The sequence below is a fragment of the Lutjanus erythropterus genome, chromosome 8 (assembly GCF_056507025.1).
Source record: "Lutjanus erythropterus isolate fLutEry1 chromosome 8, fLutEry1.hap2, whole genome shotgun sequence".
Lineage (NCBI taxonomy): Eukaryota > Metazoa > Chordata > Actinopteri > Lutjaniformes > Lutjanidae > Lutjanus > Lutjanus erythropterus.
The window spans coordinates 24,222,355-24,239,871 of NC_139324.1; positions in this window are offsets into that span (position 1 = coordinate 24,222,355).

The window sequence follows — 17,517 nt, forward strand, 5'->3', positions numbered from 1 at the left end:
TCAGGCAGGGATGAAGGAGAGTTATGTCCTCGTGCTTTAACACTGGACACTGTGGTTTATACAGCTATTCAGTCCAGGCAGCAACTCTGGCTTTAAATAAGATAAACCCTCCCATGATGAGCTTTAGGAATGCAACTAATGATTGCTTTCATTATCGATTAATCTGTTGATTATTTTCCCAAATAATCGGTTAGTTGTTTGGTCAGATGTCAGACGATGGTGTTTCCCAAAATTCAAGACAACATCCCCACATCTCTTTTATCCACAATCAAAAGATATTATGTTTAATGTCGGAGGAGGAAAGAAAGCAGAAAATATTAACATTTAAGAAGCTGAAATGAAAGAATTTTGACTTTTCTTTTTTTTTTTAAAAAAAAAAAGTCAGAGCCAGAATTCCATGCATACTACAAAAAAGTAAAAAAAAAAAAAAAAAAAAAAGAAAGAAAATCAACTTGTATTATTTTCATTAATAATGATTTTTTCAGACATTTCTACCTGCAACTTTTTTTATATCACTGACTAGAACATTTACTGTATAATACCGGAGAAATCGGGTTAAATACTAATAAAATCTTTTCCAGGCTTTTGAGTCAAAGTAAGCACATCATAATTAAGCAACAATGGGCATTTTGATCATCTTTACATCAGAAAATGTCAGGGTTTTGTTCATTTACATTCTTGATTGTATGATTTGATTTGGACTAATTCTCCAAGAGTCCTAGACATAAAAACATGTCTTTTATAGATACAAACAACAAGAGACAAAAAACAAAATATCTGTTTAAGTAGAACACCTAAATCCCACAATGAGCCCTGTATGTGTAATACAAGATAAGATCACACAGCTCACATATTCTGTTTTACTCAGAAATATTTTTTAAATCTGCAATCTTCAGTAGCCAAAGTGAAAACACCGGATCAGAACTGTGCAATAAACCCTAACCCATCTACTTTAGTATCCCACATGGGGAAATTCATTTGGTCCAGTGCAGTCAAGAGGTAAGCAGGGCCTAACTTTTGTTTAACAGGCATATATGTCCTTAATATTTTTTCTGGGTCGTTTTTTTTTACTATTAAAATCACATTTCCATATTCTGTTAGTCACTGATGTAAAGACACATATATTTTACTTGTGGTGTTTCTTTCTAAACAGAGCAAGTTTTGCTTCTCGATTCTTCGTTTTCAGTAAAGCTTTGCCGTTATCAAATGTGACTTTTAACATAGTAGATATAGCAGATAGCAGAGTCCACCTCTGTGTGTGCGCCCGTGCGTGTGTATCATCATATCTGTGTCACTTAGCAGGAATGTGAAGAATGCAAACCATTGAGTGAAAGGATACACCGAAATGTCGCTATTAGAGAGGTTAGTCAAACTTTCCCGGCTCGGGGGATGAAAAACATTCAGCAGCAAACTTTGATCTCTGATTCATTCCACAGATGTTTGAACAGAGGAACAGCTACAACAAAAAGGCTTGTTTCCATTGCCCGAATATCTCGAATATCTCACTATGAAACGACCTCCAGCAACTTTATAAGCCTCTCTACAACTAGAAATACTGAAAATATGAAGAATAAAATGAATAATGTGATGTGGATTCTGACTCTGTAGCTCTGATTAATGACCTTGGGATTGCACAGGCACAGCTTCATGATGGGCACGGTTAGTCCTCACAAATACATTAACACATACAGTACAGTTTAAATGCACGGTTTTGTCTGTGTGTGTGTGTGTGTGTGTGTGTGTGTGTGTGTTTGAACACACACAAGCACAGAAATATTATTACTACTAAGCAGCTTGACAATTTTAGAGCACAGTAGTATTTTTAGGGTGTTATAATTGATTTGGCAGTATAATCAATAACAATATATATTACTTTAAATGTTTATTTAAACAATAATAAAATTATATGTTTTGATGAGGTGTTTTGGTGAGATTAAAAAGCTCTAATTAAGTTGTATTACTATAGATAACAATTGCTACTGTTTTCTGTTTGCCTCCTGAACTTGACTGAATTTGTCTTTATGAATTACTTTAAAATTTTAATGACCTGTGTTTAGTTTTATGTAAGTTTAAATGCTTTTCTATGTCTATATTAAAAAATATATTCATTCTGATACTAACTGATTGACTGATTGTTTTTTTTAAACATAACTAAATAATGAATACATTCATTTAAGTAAGAAATTGTACCAAACATAAAAGATGAGAGAAATTATACAGAAATATGTATTATTAATAAATATAATACAGATTGCCTTTACAATATTTCTCTGGTAAAGGTATTTTCCCTCAGCTAAAAGAGAATAATAATACACAATTAAGCTCACTGCTTTTTTAGTAAAGTGCATAAACTCATTTGTCACATTGAAAACAAACACAGCGACTCATATTCAAGAACAGTTTAGACAGGTGTTTGAGTCTACAGGTGCTACTTAAATAGTGTTACTGGCACATTTGTTAAACAGGGAAAATGGGACATTTTTCAGCTAATGTTGTTGGTGGTTTTAACATAAAATATGTGGCTTTATTAATGTTCAACAAAAGTTCTCCTTTGTCTGCATGTTTTTACACGAGTCTATCAGCCTGTCAGCAGCTGGAGAACAGGATGTTGTTGCTCCATACATTAGAATACGACACATTGTGTTGAAAAGCAGAACCTTGCGATTGTGGAAAAACTAGGACCTCTGCTGCATATCAACAATGTGATTTGTTTGTGCCGACATTTCATTATAAACCACACTTGGATGTTTGGAAAAGTTTATTTGAAGAAAACTTTTGTTTGGTCTGTTATCTAAACTGTTGAAAACTTGCTCTCACAGTAAACCACTGATGCACCAAATTAAAGGAAGGAACAAAACAATTACATGGCAGCCTGAATCAGACAGTTTATTTACAGTTGCACAACTCATTTCCCTTAGCAGAATCTAATTTCCAGGTTCGACTATTGTTTCATATTCCTCAGAACCCAATGAAGTTTGAGCACTTCTTTTAAGTCTGCTTTGCCTTCATTGCTGATATTTCTTGGTATTTATCCTTTTAAACTACCAAAATCTTATGAATAATGTTTATATTAATGCTTATATTCCACATATTTATGTTTAACTCCTTAAATCGCAGTGGGACAGTCATTAGAAACATGTTTTGTGTAGCTAAATATCATTCCTACCAAATATGTCAGAAATATTCTATTAATTTTGCACACATTTCCCAAAAATTCAGCCTGTTTGATTTTAATGGGTTTGACTCTTTCTCTCAGTTTAACCATCACAGAGCTTTAATGAAGACTTGGGACAAGCTGATGCAGTAATATCATAAATATGTCAAATACTGTAAAATAAGATTTTCACAACCCTGAAGGTACTGAAGGGAAAATATGGGAAAACTGCATGTGAATGTGTTAGTGTGTTCTTCATTCAGCATTTGTGTTTAGTCTAAATGAAAAAGTTGTGAAACTTTGTGCATGTCATCGTGGGACATGATCTCTGCTCTCTTTGTCGTGAGACAAATGAAAAATTCATCCAGTTTTAGGGAATCTGCGGTAAATTACTCCCTTTAAAGGAATAATTGATGTTTTGGTCACACTTTATTTTGCTGTTCTACACTAACAGTACCTAACAAGACATACTTTGTGTCAAATTCGATGAAAACTAGAAATAATGTTCTGTATTATTATTATTTATTATTTATTAGACTTTATTGGAGGATGATTAGGGACACGTTACAACAGAACTGTACTGTAAACTAAAGTGTATTTCCCACTGTTAGACACTTATTAGACTTCATCAGAGGGTAATTAGGCAGTTGGATTCACAAGATCACACGAGAATCTGCAATAAAAGTGATGCAGCCAATCAGCTTCCTAGGAGGGACTACTGGCACCTACGGACGTGGTTTTAGGTGTGACGACAGCAAGAAACATCCATGGAAGTAACTTGAACAAACAATGGTGGCTCCTGAAGAAGTTAGCGGAGATACTGTGATAGCGTCAGTTATCAGAACTGGAGAGTATTGATTTACTGAAAGAAGAGCAAAGAAGGGCACTAAAGACTTTTCTTACAACCGGAGTTTGATCTGATTGGTCGAAGTTAGCCAGTGTTAGATGTGATAGACAGATGGTTCATCCAGTCACCTGCCAAGTGTTTTTTTTTTTTGTTTTTTTTTAAAGCGCCCACCCTTTTTCAAACTGTTTCTGAGGACAACTTCCCAGGCTCTATGTAAGAAACCATCTGATGTGTCTAGTTAAATCAGGGACACATCACAACAGAACTGTACTGTAAACTAAAGTGTATTATTTTCCTAAGTTAGACCCTTATTAGACTTCATTAGAGGGTAATTAGGGAAAGTGAAATCACATATATGCTACTTGAGACACACCTTGTTTGGCTGGCTATTATTATTTCACAGAGCAGTTTACGGTGCAGTACTGTAAAATAAAATGTGACCTGTGTTTAATTCAATTTAATTCGATTTTCAATACATGTTTCAGTTTTAAAGATATGAAAGAACTACAGCATATTTTATTTATAATATATTTAGTGTCTATTTCTCAGATGAACAATAAAGGTGACCTCATACAGGCCACATGTAACATACAGTATATCAGTGGTCGGAGTCAACAATCATTAACCAGCAGAAGTCATCACTCCTTTTATGGATGTATCTCCACTCTGCCCATCTTATCACGGCCAGCCCTCGCTGCCTCTCAACCAATAGTGTGCTCTGTCACATCACTGGGCTGGTGAACTAGAAAGTCCACCTCTTGATGTCTGCTCTCTGATCTCTTGGTTAGTGGCAGATTTGGCCTCCACACTGAGCTTCTTTGATCCCACAGCTTTTCACAAATGGGTGATGTAATCTAAGTGCAAAAAACAGTGTAAGGCGCTATCTCGCCTTGTTAAATGTCCCCCAAATCAATTGCTACAGTTTCTCTCTGAATGACATGGCGTCCAGCAGAACATCAGTGTGTATGTTAGCTGGTTGGATAGCTAGAGCTAGCCTCCACACATCCGGGAGCAGAGATATCTTCTCATATGAAAATGTCTCCGACAAAAAGCTCAAATACTCGCTCTCCTCTCCGTTGTGTCGGAGGATAGAAAGAAGCCATGTTCAGAGCCCTGTGGAGGTATCAGGGTGTATCCACTGAGCTGGGGGACCAGGGGACTCCCTTTAAAGAGCTGTGTGTTGGTATAGTGGACGCTTGCATGCTAAGCCCTACGGTGGGCCCGTGAATGGCACCGGGATTTCACACAAAGACATGATGTCATGATGCAGGGTGCGGACCCTATTGAGCACGTGCAGTGAGGCGTGAGGCCAGATTAGACCTCCGAAGCAGGGCACCAACTGGCCGTTAATCAGAATGCTAACACGCTAACAAACATATCGTACGGCGATCTGCCTACGGCGCGATGGTGCCACGCGCTTCCTGCTCACAGGGCCTTTGAAAGACAGGAAGTAACTGAAATCTTACTTTTGTAACGACCTTATCAATCTGATGCAATTCAAGACATGTATTTCATCTAACAATATGCATTATGTGATTCTGTCACATGTTGGCAGGGGGCTGGTTTGATTTGGCCCCCACGTCACCTCTCACACAATGAACATCTCCCACCACTCCCTGAGGAAAAACACTTTTCAGGACGAGTATATTTTTGTACTGAAATTAACCTAGTTTTTACTCATGAACCATATAGCAAGCGTGTAATACGTCTGCTGCTGAAGCCACGTCAAGGGATCAGGGCCTTGTAGCAGCACATGGTTGGTCTGTCTTCTTTCCTCTGCACTCTTCTCCGAACAACAGTGAGAGTTATCAGCAACAAGGCCTGCAGCATGGGCAGTCATCACAGCTGAAACTGCAAGCAAGTAAGCAAACTTTATCCAAAAAGCACCTTTTGAAAGAAGCAGTAGAAGAAGAAGTAGAAGAACAGAGCCTATTATTATTAGCAGAGGTAAATCTGCCTATTCATAAAAAAAAACAAGAACAAAAAAACCCATTGAACTCAAACAACATGGACAAAAGGCTGTCATGAGTTCTCAATCTGCAATCAAGTGAGCGAGCTAACCTCCAAAATAACTGTGTTTCACCTATCCATAACACAAAACTAGTTAGTTGGGCAATTAGCTGTATTATCCGAAACATACAGACACTTTTTATGACCCACAGTAAATAATTTTGTAACTTCACCAGCGAGAGCCTCTAACATACCCTCCACCTCAGAAACCACCTGTGAAAGTCTAAGGGGTGAGGCCATCACAGCTAACATTAACCATGCTACAACTGCTGCTGACCTAGCATCTACAGATAAGAGCAAACAAGAGGCCCAAAAATAGTCCCCGCTCTGTCTCTCGATCAACTAACATGAAAAATGTTAAAAAATGACCCCTGCCTTACTTAAAGTAATTACTTCCACAAAAATGTATTCAAGTAAAAATAAAAAAAAGTATGTGGCTAATAAGTTAGTCAAAGTACATGTATATTTCCATCTTAATACAGTTTAATGTCAATATGACATGAATGACATTACACATGAGAAATTAGTCTAGCTAAAGTTAGCGAGCTAACTATAATTTCACCAACAGTATGTGCTTACTTTAATGTGCACCCGAAGGTCAGAAGAGAAATTTTTAAAAGTGGAAATCTCAGTGTTTTTGGGAGGCACAGAAAGTACTGTATATGCTCCTCCTGCGCTCTCTCCTGTACACCCAATCCCTGCATGTAGAGCAGGCTAGTTGTAATGAAGGTATAAATAGCAAATGTAGTCCTATTGAAATAAAAAGTAGATTACTGGCTCAAAAATATACTTAGGTATAGAATAAAACCTCACGTGCATTACTTGTAACTTGTCACTACCACCCCTGAAAGAGGGAGGTTAAATAGACAGAGATCAAGAAGACTTAAGAAAACAGCTCACAAGAAACAATGAATAAAGAAAAGGGACAGGAAGCAAAAAATGAAAAAAGTGGAAAAAAAAAAAAAAAAGAAAGAAAAGTAGCCCATGATTTCTCAGTAGTGCCTGTGATGTGATTTGATGAATACTTATTTTTAAATAAAGGTTTTATTTACAAGACAGTAACTTGTGTGAACAAGATAAATGCTTGCATGAACCAGATTCTTTTTAAAAATTACGATTTCATAACTCGTAGCGAGCTCCTGTATCTTTTTTCAGCTCATTGTTTTAATTTTCTTTTTGAAAAAACTCTAACACCCACCGAACACAACCTGCCCAGTGGTGAGTACTATATAGAAAGGCCTGGTGGTTTTGCTGTGAGCTAAAACTGCTGATGTCATAGGATACAACAGTCTTCATGCATTACATACTTTGAACTTGATTTGAATTTGCTGAAGCTGATAGGGGGCATCCTTTACTCAAAAGAGGGCTTATAACCAGCAGATCTGAGCCTGTTCACTATGCAACTGTCCACTGTACAAATGAGAGTTAATGTTGGTGAGACTGAGATGAATGAAGTCAGAATGATTCTTCGCCTTTCATTTAAGTTTGTATACACTGTCATCTTCTGAGCAGAGGGCAGAGCTGAAAGAAAGAGACCATCAACTGCAACTGAATGAATGCCAGCACATCAGAGCAAATATATTATATGCTGTGTGTGATACAGCAAAGTTGCAAGTTGCAAGTTTTTTTCATTTGATGTGGCAAGCACATTGTAAAATACAACTTAATTTTTACTCCGTTATTTCAAAACTAATTATTGAACTTACTTCCACAGAAATTATAGCTGCCATGATGTCAAAATTGATGTTTATCTGTTCTTATGTTTTGATCTATGTCATATATATTCCAGTATCTGGCCCAACAATGACAAAAAAGTGTTTTTTTTAGATATTACTGGATATTTTTTATATTTCAGAGTTTTCAGAGGCAGTTGATGACTCATCCTGCATGCGGGGACACTACTAAAGTTTCTTACAATTAAACCAGTGTGTAAAAGTCAAATACGTCTGTTCACAGGAGCGAGCAAAATTTCTCAGAAACGTTTTTTGGTTGGCTTGGCCTCACTGTACAAAAACACAACTTCATACCTTTATATATTTGGGTGAAATTTGATCATATTTTATGGGTAAAAAAATGTATTCTGTTCTGTAACTGTTAGCTGCTGTTAGAGGGCAACAGAATCCAGCTCAGCAGCCTCCCAGTGATCAGTCGTGTCTCCGTCAGTGTCGAGGTTAGCTGCACTGAGGTCAAACCAAGGTGGCGCTCTTGCTGGGTTTACCTCCCCGCTTCCCAGGACTAACCAAGCTAACCGCTAGCCACAATTAGCTAACTTACCATAGCTCTAAGTTAGCTTGACTCAGACCTGGAGTGCTAGGAGCCAAACCCAGCAAGGACACTACCTTGACACTGTGGCCTCTACCCTGCCATCAAACTGGAGGCTGTTTCGGTGCCAGTCTGGTCGTGTTGACTGGCAGCTCTCAGCGCGGTAAGAGTCGGCTAATACACTATTGGCTACTGTAGATGCCAATCAATCTCTGCAACAAGTTTCAATCTGCCTCTTTTACAGGTTATAGCATAAAATCAAAGACTATTATATATTACCAGTGGTTTAAAGACTAATGAAAACTTAGGGGGCAGCCTTAATAGATTTCCTGAAATTCAGTTATGGCTTTTGGTTTTGGGGGTGTCACCCCATCTTGCCACCCCATTAAAAATTTCTGGATGCACGACTGCTGAAGTTCTGTCAAGGTTAGATTTTACGAAGCATCTCATCAGCTTGTGAAATATGATGCATTGCTCTAAACAACCCAACAGTATTAGTTAAAATTAGCTTTAGCAATAAGCCACAAGATTAAAAGTCAGTCATATTAATCCTTATAACACTAGAATGACACCATTCTTTTGTCTGTCCGCAACATTTGAATCAAAGCCAGCATTCAGTGAGTTTAGTTTAGCATAGACTGGAAACAAGAAGTGCACCTCGGGGTTATTCCACAAAGGAGCTCAAACTCAAGCAAGCACAAAATTAAATTATACATATAATATTCTGTATTCAGAACACTGATAAATGTCAATTACAGTGACAAACTTTGTATTCTTTTCACTACCTGTGACAAAATAATAATAATAATAGTAATAATAATAATAATAATAATAATAATAATAATAATAATAATAATAATAATAATAAAAAAACATTGAGTCGGTTCATTGAAACATACATGTATGACATTTGTACAGGGGACTGCTATGATTGCAAGAAGCTATGAGGATTGGTCAGATCAAAACAGTTGGGCTGAACGTGTACAATTGTAAGGTCGTGCAGAATTCACAGCGATTTGTTGCATTAATTGTTGCAATTGCAACATTGCAACTTCCTGGAGGGACTGGTAATAATAATCTAATAATGATTTGACACCAAATATTAATTTAAAAATGATTTTATTAATTTAAAAATGATTTTGTTGCTCCTCCAGTCTATGATTAGACCTGTGTTTATGGCCATGTTCTGGTGTTCATAGCAATTGTCTGTTATTCAGAAATAACAGAGCTTAGAATACCATGCAATTATAAGTAATAAATCCATGCATTTGTATTTATAGCGTTCAAAACTAAAATGACCATGCAGCATTTTGAAGAAAAACCTCATGTTTCCAAGCTCATGATGTTTCTGTGTCTTTTTTCTCAGTCACTATTTTAAGCTCTTGAACTTCACATGAATCGTCTGTGTCATACATAGTCTCACATACACAGAAAGGAGGCATTCACGGTGGGTTTAAAGAGATGGTATCAGCGATGCCCTTCACAGATACAACATGACCTGGGGGCAGCGCTGAGTCCCATGACATAGCACAACACTAAGACCTCAATGGCTGAAGGCTTATGCTTAAAGACAGAGATACACTTGTTTCTAAACACTTGTTTGTTCAGTGTGCAAACATGAGTCTAAACATATTTGTGCCAATATGTGTGAGTCCCATCATTTCTCTTTGTGTTTTAGTGACCTACTGCCTCAGCAACAAAGCCTTCATTTTTCCTCATTGTAGGTTTTTTCTTTTTTTTTCATGAGTCATCTGTTTAGAGCCACTTCTTTTGTTTTGAATGGAGCTATTAGACGTCAAGACACCAATAATTTACCGGCTATTTTTCTTTGTTGTGTGATGAATTTCACACGAAACTTTCTCTCACATTTTCGAGTGTGAACATTCATCTCCGGTAATTTCTCATTTCCTCTGAGAATCAACCGTTTCTTTCCTGCGATGGTGAGAAAGTCTGAAACCATTTACAAAGGCTTCCAAAATTCACTGATTAAACAACAGTGACATTGCGGCCGCTCACTTCAGTATTAGCCAACGGAAACAGGTGAGAAGGTTGATAAAAGCTGCAGTTTAGGAATTTGACCTCTTAAAGGAGCAATATGTAAAATTGAAAGATTTTACCCACCTTATGAATTCAATGGCAGACTCTGGCTGTCTGAGGGGCTGAGGCAAAAATAAATAAATAAATGAAAAACAAGGTAACTGGTGGGACAGGAGCACACCAAAATTCATGATGACACCCAAGCTCATGTTTTCTCCACTGCAAGGGCACTTTAAAGGGTACTTTATCACATTTTGCCACTGGAAGGGTATCTTATAAGGAACTTTGCCACATTTTGTCCTATAAAAGGGCACTCTAGAGGGTACTTTATCACATTTCATTCCCTGGAGGATGCACTAGAGGGTACTTTATCATGTCTTATTCACTAATAGAGCGCTCTAGAGGGTACTTTATCATGTCTCATTCACTAATAGAGCGCTCTAGAGGGCACTTTATCACATTTCATCCAATGAAAGGCACTCTGGAGGGCACTTAATCACATTTCATCCCCTGAATGGCACTCTAGTAAGCAATTTATCACATTTTATCCACTGAAGGACACTAGAGGGCACTTTAACACATTTCATTCCCTGAAGAGCACTCTAGAGGGTACTTAATTATGTTTTATCCACTAATAAGGTACTCTAGAGGGCACTTCATCATGCCTCATCCCCTGAAGGGCACTGTAGAGGAAACTTTATCATGTTTTATCCAGTGGAGGACACTCCAGAGAGCACTTTATCATGTTTTATACACTGGAAGAACACCTTAGAAGGCACTCTACCACATTTTGTCCCCCGAAAGGGAACTCCAAAGGGTACTTTATCGTGTTTTATTCCCTCAAAAGCACTCTAGTGTAGGGTGCAGCATTACTTACACACACTTTTGTTTGTTAAAAAAAAGTGTAGGATTACCTTCCCAGACAGATGAGAAAAAAGTTTAATAATTTTCTTATGCTATGATTATATTATGAATCCAAATTTAATGTATTCAGGGTAATAATTTCTTATCATATTTTTCTTGGTGCAGGGTTGTCTCCAACATCACTTTGTCTTTTCAGAAAACATTGCATATTATTTTCTGTGAATTCATGAGCACATTTAGATACAAAGATTATTTGGTTACTGCCTTGGATGTTTTTGTATGTTTGCGTGCACGAGTCTGGCATTCAAATCTCAAACGCCTGTGCTGTTCCAGCAGAGGAATTTTGATGAACATTTGTTTTGTTTTGGTGGTTGCCAGGTGCGTCACTAAAATGTAATATGCTGTCACCACCAACCAGCAACTTCAGGTTATCACTAAAAACTGGCAAAGCCTAAACAGTAGCTGTTTGGTAAAGTGTCATTATTATATGGGAAAGAGCACATTAAAATGCCTTACATAAGGAATAATGTACATTTTGTATATATAATGTATTTGTAGGGAAATAAACTATGACACGGTGATGCAGAACTTATTACATGGCAACTCTCTAAAAATAATAATAATTTGACACAAAGTATTAATTTAAAAATGACCTTTCAAGTGATGAAGAACTGCTATAATTATGTTATAAATCCAAATTTACCTTTATTCTGCTGGGACTAGGGGAGTGCTGTTTTTTTACACCTCTAGCACAGGGGCTCCACCAAGAGGAGGAGGTTTTCAGAGCTGGGGCAAAAGGGGACCAGCAGGGAATAAGTGAAGAGCAGCACCAGAATGGATAGCAGAACCTGAGCCTGGTGAGAAGGCAGCGGCAGGGTTGCTGCTGGTTTATTTTTTTGTCAGCATGTTGAGTGAATCTATTTTGCTACTTAAAGCAACTTTCATATTTTTTTATTTTGCCGTAGCCACAAAAAGTCACTGTACCTGGTCCACATACATAAACACACACATGGCTAATGTTCTCCGCCTGCTGGTGCTGGTTTTATTGGCTATTGGGCTTCTTTTGTGCTGGTTTTCATCTGCCCTTTTGCTGGGGTTTTTTTTCCACATAGACTTGCCTACCCTAGCCAGCCAAACGGGCTCAGCAGCCTTGTGAACACGACTGGACCAGGACTGAACACAGTCTCCAAAACTGACAGAGGCAAGTTTGACAGCATGGAATACAGTACCAAGGTGATTTGCAGCGGCTCTGACCAGGACCCTGATTTCCTGGACGATGAAGATACAGCGGGTTCAAGAGCGGCATCAAGTGGGAGGGAAAAGAGAGGGAGGTCAGGCATCAGAGAGGCAGCGGGGAGCCAGTATATTTTCAGGTCTAAGGATTTATTTCAGTCCAACCAAAGTTGGTGATTACTGAAACAGTGGAAATACTAACCAAGACAGGTTTAGTGTTTGCGGAGTTTAAATAAAGTGTGTTTTATGACGAGTTACCAATTATGCTCATTTCAATTTGGTACATGAGAACTTGAATTCAGAAGGTGTACAGTTGTATTTTTTAATTTAATAAGGAAAACAGGTGCAAGTATATTTATTTTCTTGACATTTTGTGAGTTTATTTATTTATTTAATATTTATTTATGTCTTGAGGTACTGGTTAGCATGCTAACAATAGCTCTAAGCAACACAATAGATGTCTATGACATAACGTCAAAACTTTTTGATGTTTTAAACTAATATTACTCCTTTAAACTGAAACAGAAAAGCCAGTCAGTAAGAAAGACTTTAAATACATGCTTATATATACTCACATAGAAGCTACATCAATGCATATACACACCACAGTCCCTGCGACATGTGTCACATCTGGTCCTGGGCCATAGCATTGTGTTTTTGTGGGCAGCGTCCTTGTTGCCCAGCTGGACTTGGGTTCGACCATTGTGTTCAGGAGGTCAGATTTGTTGAATTTGGACCAGCCCAGTGTCCCTCCTGCGCTCAGCTGCTCACACAGACAGTAGTCTCATGAGACGGGGTCATTTAGAACCTGGAAGTGCACAAGCAGGCGTGTGGAGCAAACTTTACTACAGGAACTGGAACACAAAACACTCACATACATAAAATTTTAGAGCTACGAAAGTAAAATGCGTCATTATTACGAAGGAAAAGTGGTGCTCAAAAATTAAAGTTTGTTCCTCTGTAAATATTTTTCACCGGCTATTGTATGACAGTTTGTTGGAGAGTTAAATACAAATTGATCGTTTGTAAGATTACGCAAGAGAGCAGTGTGTTTAAATGGTGAGAAGACTGGACTGTTTGGACTCACTACCTGCATTTGTGCTTAAGGTTTCCCCTACCATGTCCTGTTACAACAAATCAAACCACCCTCCTGTGTCTGTGAGTTTGTCAGTTGTTACAGGGCCACTATTGTCTTGTATGTTTTTGTATGTCTGGGTGCGTGAGTCTGGCACTCACACTTCAAACGCTTGTGATGTTCCACCGGGGAAATTTGGTGTTTTGTTTTGGTGGTTGCTGATTGCGTCAGTCTTGAGGAGCCTGTAGGCAAAATTTGATACCCTTTCACCACCAAACAGTAATTCAAGTCATTACAACAAACATGATAGAACTTAAAGGGAGTTTTTCTTCTGAAAAAAATTAAATGTATTATAAAATAGTAATTGAAAGCACTGCCATGCCTCTGGAACAGGGGGACAGCAACACTTTTCAGGTCCTATGGCAATAAAGTGGTCACATCTAGCCAGGTATTACATCATACATAATGCTTGTCCAAAAGCACCTACACATCCCAATTGCAAGATGCAGCGTAATGTAGTGATCTGAGTTCAGCAGCAGATCCACCATTAAGTATCTACATTGGTATTTACTTGCCCATTTTCTCATGCAGTGAAAAAGAAATTCATAACTCATACGATCGTGGCACAAAGAGGACACACACAGCGCACAGAGAGCACTGTGCAGCAGCGTGTTATTCAGACCATCGGCGAGAAAGTGAAAAAATAGCCTTTACACAGATCTGTTATGTTATAATTTATTCCTATGCATGCTGCTCAGAGTCAGCTCTTCAGTAGTTGCGTTGGGAGCCATGGGCCATCCCTGAAATCTGAAATCTGATTGGCCACCTGAAGCACCACTCAAGTATGATTGGTTATCTATCTAATGAGAGACCTTAGTTTAAACCAGCTGTTTGACGAGTATATTAAAATGTGCATTATTTTCTTTTGAATGTAGTCTTTTTGAAAACTTTTGCACAGGGTTAATTTGCTTCAATAATAAATCAGAAAAATAAAGTATTTTTCATGACGGACAACAACATGAATTTAGGAGTCTCACAGCCTCAGGACAGAGATAAAATGGAGGTAAAATTTCTTTTTGAGGACTGCCTCTGGATGTGAGTACTACACATTTTACAATCGAATGATCAAATCATCATCATGCACTCCTATTTATTCTACCTTGTATTTATCAGACGGTACATTTGGTTAATAGCTTAGCTTAGCTGCCAATGTGTGAGAAGAGCTGCGCTGTTCAGCTCACTTCATTTCCAACAACCCGCAACAAACAGTATACAAAATACAAAAAATATATAAATTGTATTTCTGCTTTTTTGCTGACAAAAAAACAAACACAAATGCACTTCAGCTTGAAGCCATCATCAGCATCACAGACTATTATCTACACTATCTATTAACTATTTAATAGAGAGTGCCAGTATTTTGAATGCTTTTAAGTTTTATAAGTCCCACAGTTTTATATATTAACCCTAATATGTATAACAGCACCTCTAAACTCCAGTTATTTGTTATAATGTAATATATTTTTATTTCTGTTAGTAAAAGTCAAGAGAGCATATAAACAGAAACTTGGCTTTTGACATACTGGAGAGTTTAAGGCTTCTTTGGATGAACTGCACAAAACTCAGAGACATATGAGTTATTTATTTGGAATGCATTTTTTCTGATGTTGTTTTGAGTTTTACTCATTGACTCATTCAGTGACTCCTGCAGCAGGCATCAGTTAGTAAAATATAATGCCATGTAAGGACCCTCTTGAAAAGGAAATGGTGAATTAACTACAAAAGTGTCACTCAGTACAGTGCAGATACTCCCCAGGCAACCAGAGGTGAAGCACTTACTGCAATGCCACCACAACTGCCAGACACAACCAGCAGAGTTTTGCAAAGTTCTACACAACATTAATGTGACCTCCACTTACGTTGGCCCTGACTGAAACAAGCTTTCAAGCTGAAGCGGTTGTTGATCACTTGTAGCACCTAACGGACTGTTAAGAAGAGTGAGAATTCAGCTGTCGATGGTCGTGTAAAACAGAGCAGTCAGAAAATGCAATTACTGCCTCGCAGTTGTGTCTCCACCAACCAGTCAAGCAACAGTTTAAATCCATGTCTGTCCACATTCATATAATGTCTGCAGTGAAGACTCTGAATGAATTTAACATGAAACTTTATACAATATAGACTTGTAACTTTGAAGCAACCTAATAAAGGGTATTAAGTGTATTTAATTCTTTTTATTTATTTATTTTATTTTTTGGGGAAAATCACATTTATGGGATGACCTGGAAACATAATGCCATAAAAAGGGCAATTAAGAAAGCCATGGTTTTTCAAAAATTCTGAATCGCAGAGGTCCTTCAACATAAGGTCCTGAATGTGCGCAAAAAATCAGGCTGTTCAGTCTAGTAGTATTTGTGATTAGCTGTGTATGAGCTGCAGGTCATGTTATCACACACACACACACACACACACACACACACACACACACACACACACACACACACAAGCGATCAGATGAACAATAATGAATTTGTCCAAGCTTATCAGTGCGAAACCTGTTCACCAGAGGGTATTGCCTTGCTATAAAGAGTCACAAGCCACACTCTTAAAAGAGCAGGAAAACACTCGAATGTGTTTTTCAAACATGGTGATTGCGCCTCGCCCCGTCTCCTTAAGCATCACTGTGGAAACATGACAGTGTCTTAAAGCATGTGTAAAGAAAATTCAGAGTTACATGTTAGGAAATAATTGGTGAAAACGATTTTTGGGGCCGACCAGAAATATGGCTCTGATCTCCTAACACTATAAGCCCCACAAAACTGACTTATGAATGACACCACCATTAGTTACTTTTTAATCATTAATGATCAGTACATTATCAATAGCCGAATCCAATCAAAGGTGTTTCTGTTCTTCAGTCTAAATTACTCTTAACTCCTGAGCTGTTCTCTGCTCAGTGGTCACAGTCACCTCTCCAAACTAGGGTAGGAGTTTTGTTTTGTAATTTTTTTCAAATTTAAAGTTTAAGTTTCAGTCAGACAAAACAATGTCAATAATTGAAGATCTATAAATACCTTTTTTATTGGTTAAATTCTCAATGGCAATTAGTGATTAATTATTAGCATCCTTTCTCCAAACCTGTGCTGCTGCAGTGTTTAGTTTTCCAGTACAGACTGGAAATTCTACTCATACAAGTCCAAATACCCCAAAAAACAACACAATTACAGTAACTTGAGTATTTGCACTTAGTTTCATTTGTTGGAATCATGTTAATGTGTTCATTCTGAATATTTTATTATTTGAAAAAAAAAAACAGAGAGAAACAAATCTTTATTAAACAATAATTTGGAGTAGCCCCTGTTAAAGACCCATGACCTATGAAGCTAAAGTTGAGAGCTAAAGACCAGGAATGACCAGCCCCACTTAAATTCACCTAGCTGAGACAGTTTCCACTGTAAACACTGGATCTAATTCCTCTGTTGTGACTATCACTATCAGTGCTCAACACATTAAGAATTAACAAAGCAAAATGGCAGATTTTAGTATCAAGTCAGCAGCATCCAAAATCAAGGATTTCCTCTCAGATCGCCATTTTATATTATTTTTTATGACAGGAAGACGACTTTGTCATCACCTTTAAATTGAAAATAATGCAAGGTAACCATCCATCCCTTTTCTGTAACCACTTATTCCCGAAGGGTCATGGGGGGCTGGAGCCTATCCCAGCTGACACTGGGCGAGAGGCGGGGTTCACCCTGGACAAGTCGCCAGTTCATCGCAGGGCTGACACATAGACAGACAACCACTCACTCTCACATTCACACCTACGGGCAAATTTAAAGTCACCAATTACCCTAGCATGCATGTCTTTGGACTGTCCGAAGAAGCTGGAGAACCTGAAGAGAACCCACGCAGACACAGGGAGAACATGCAAACTCTACACAGAGGCCCTGCCCTAACCAGCCAGGGATTTGAACTCAGCACCTTCTTGCTGTGAGGCGGCAGTCCTAACCACTGCACCACCGTGCCGGCCGCAAG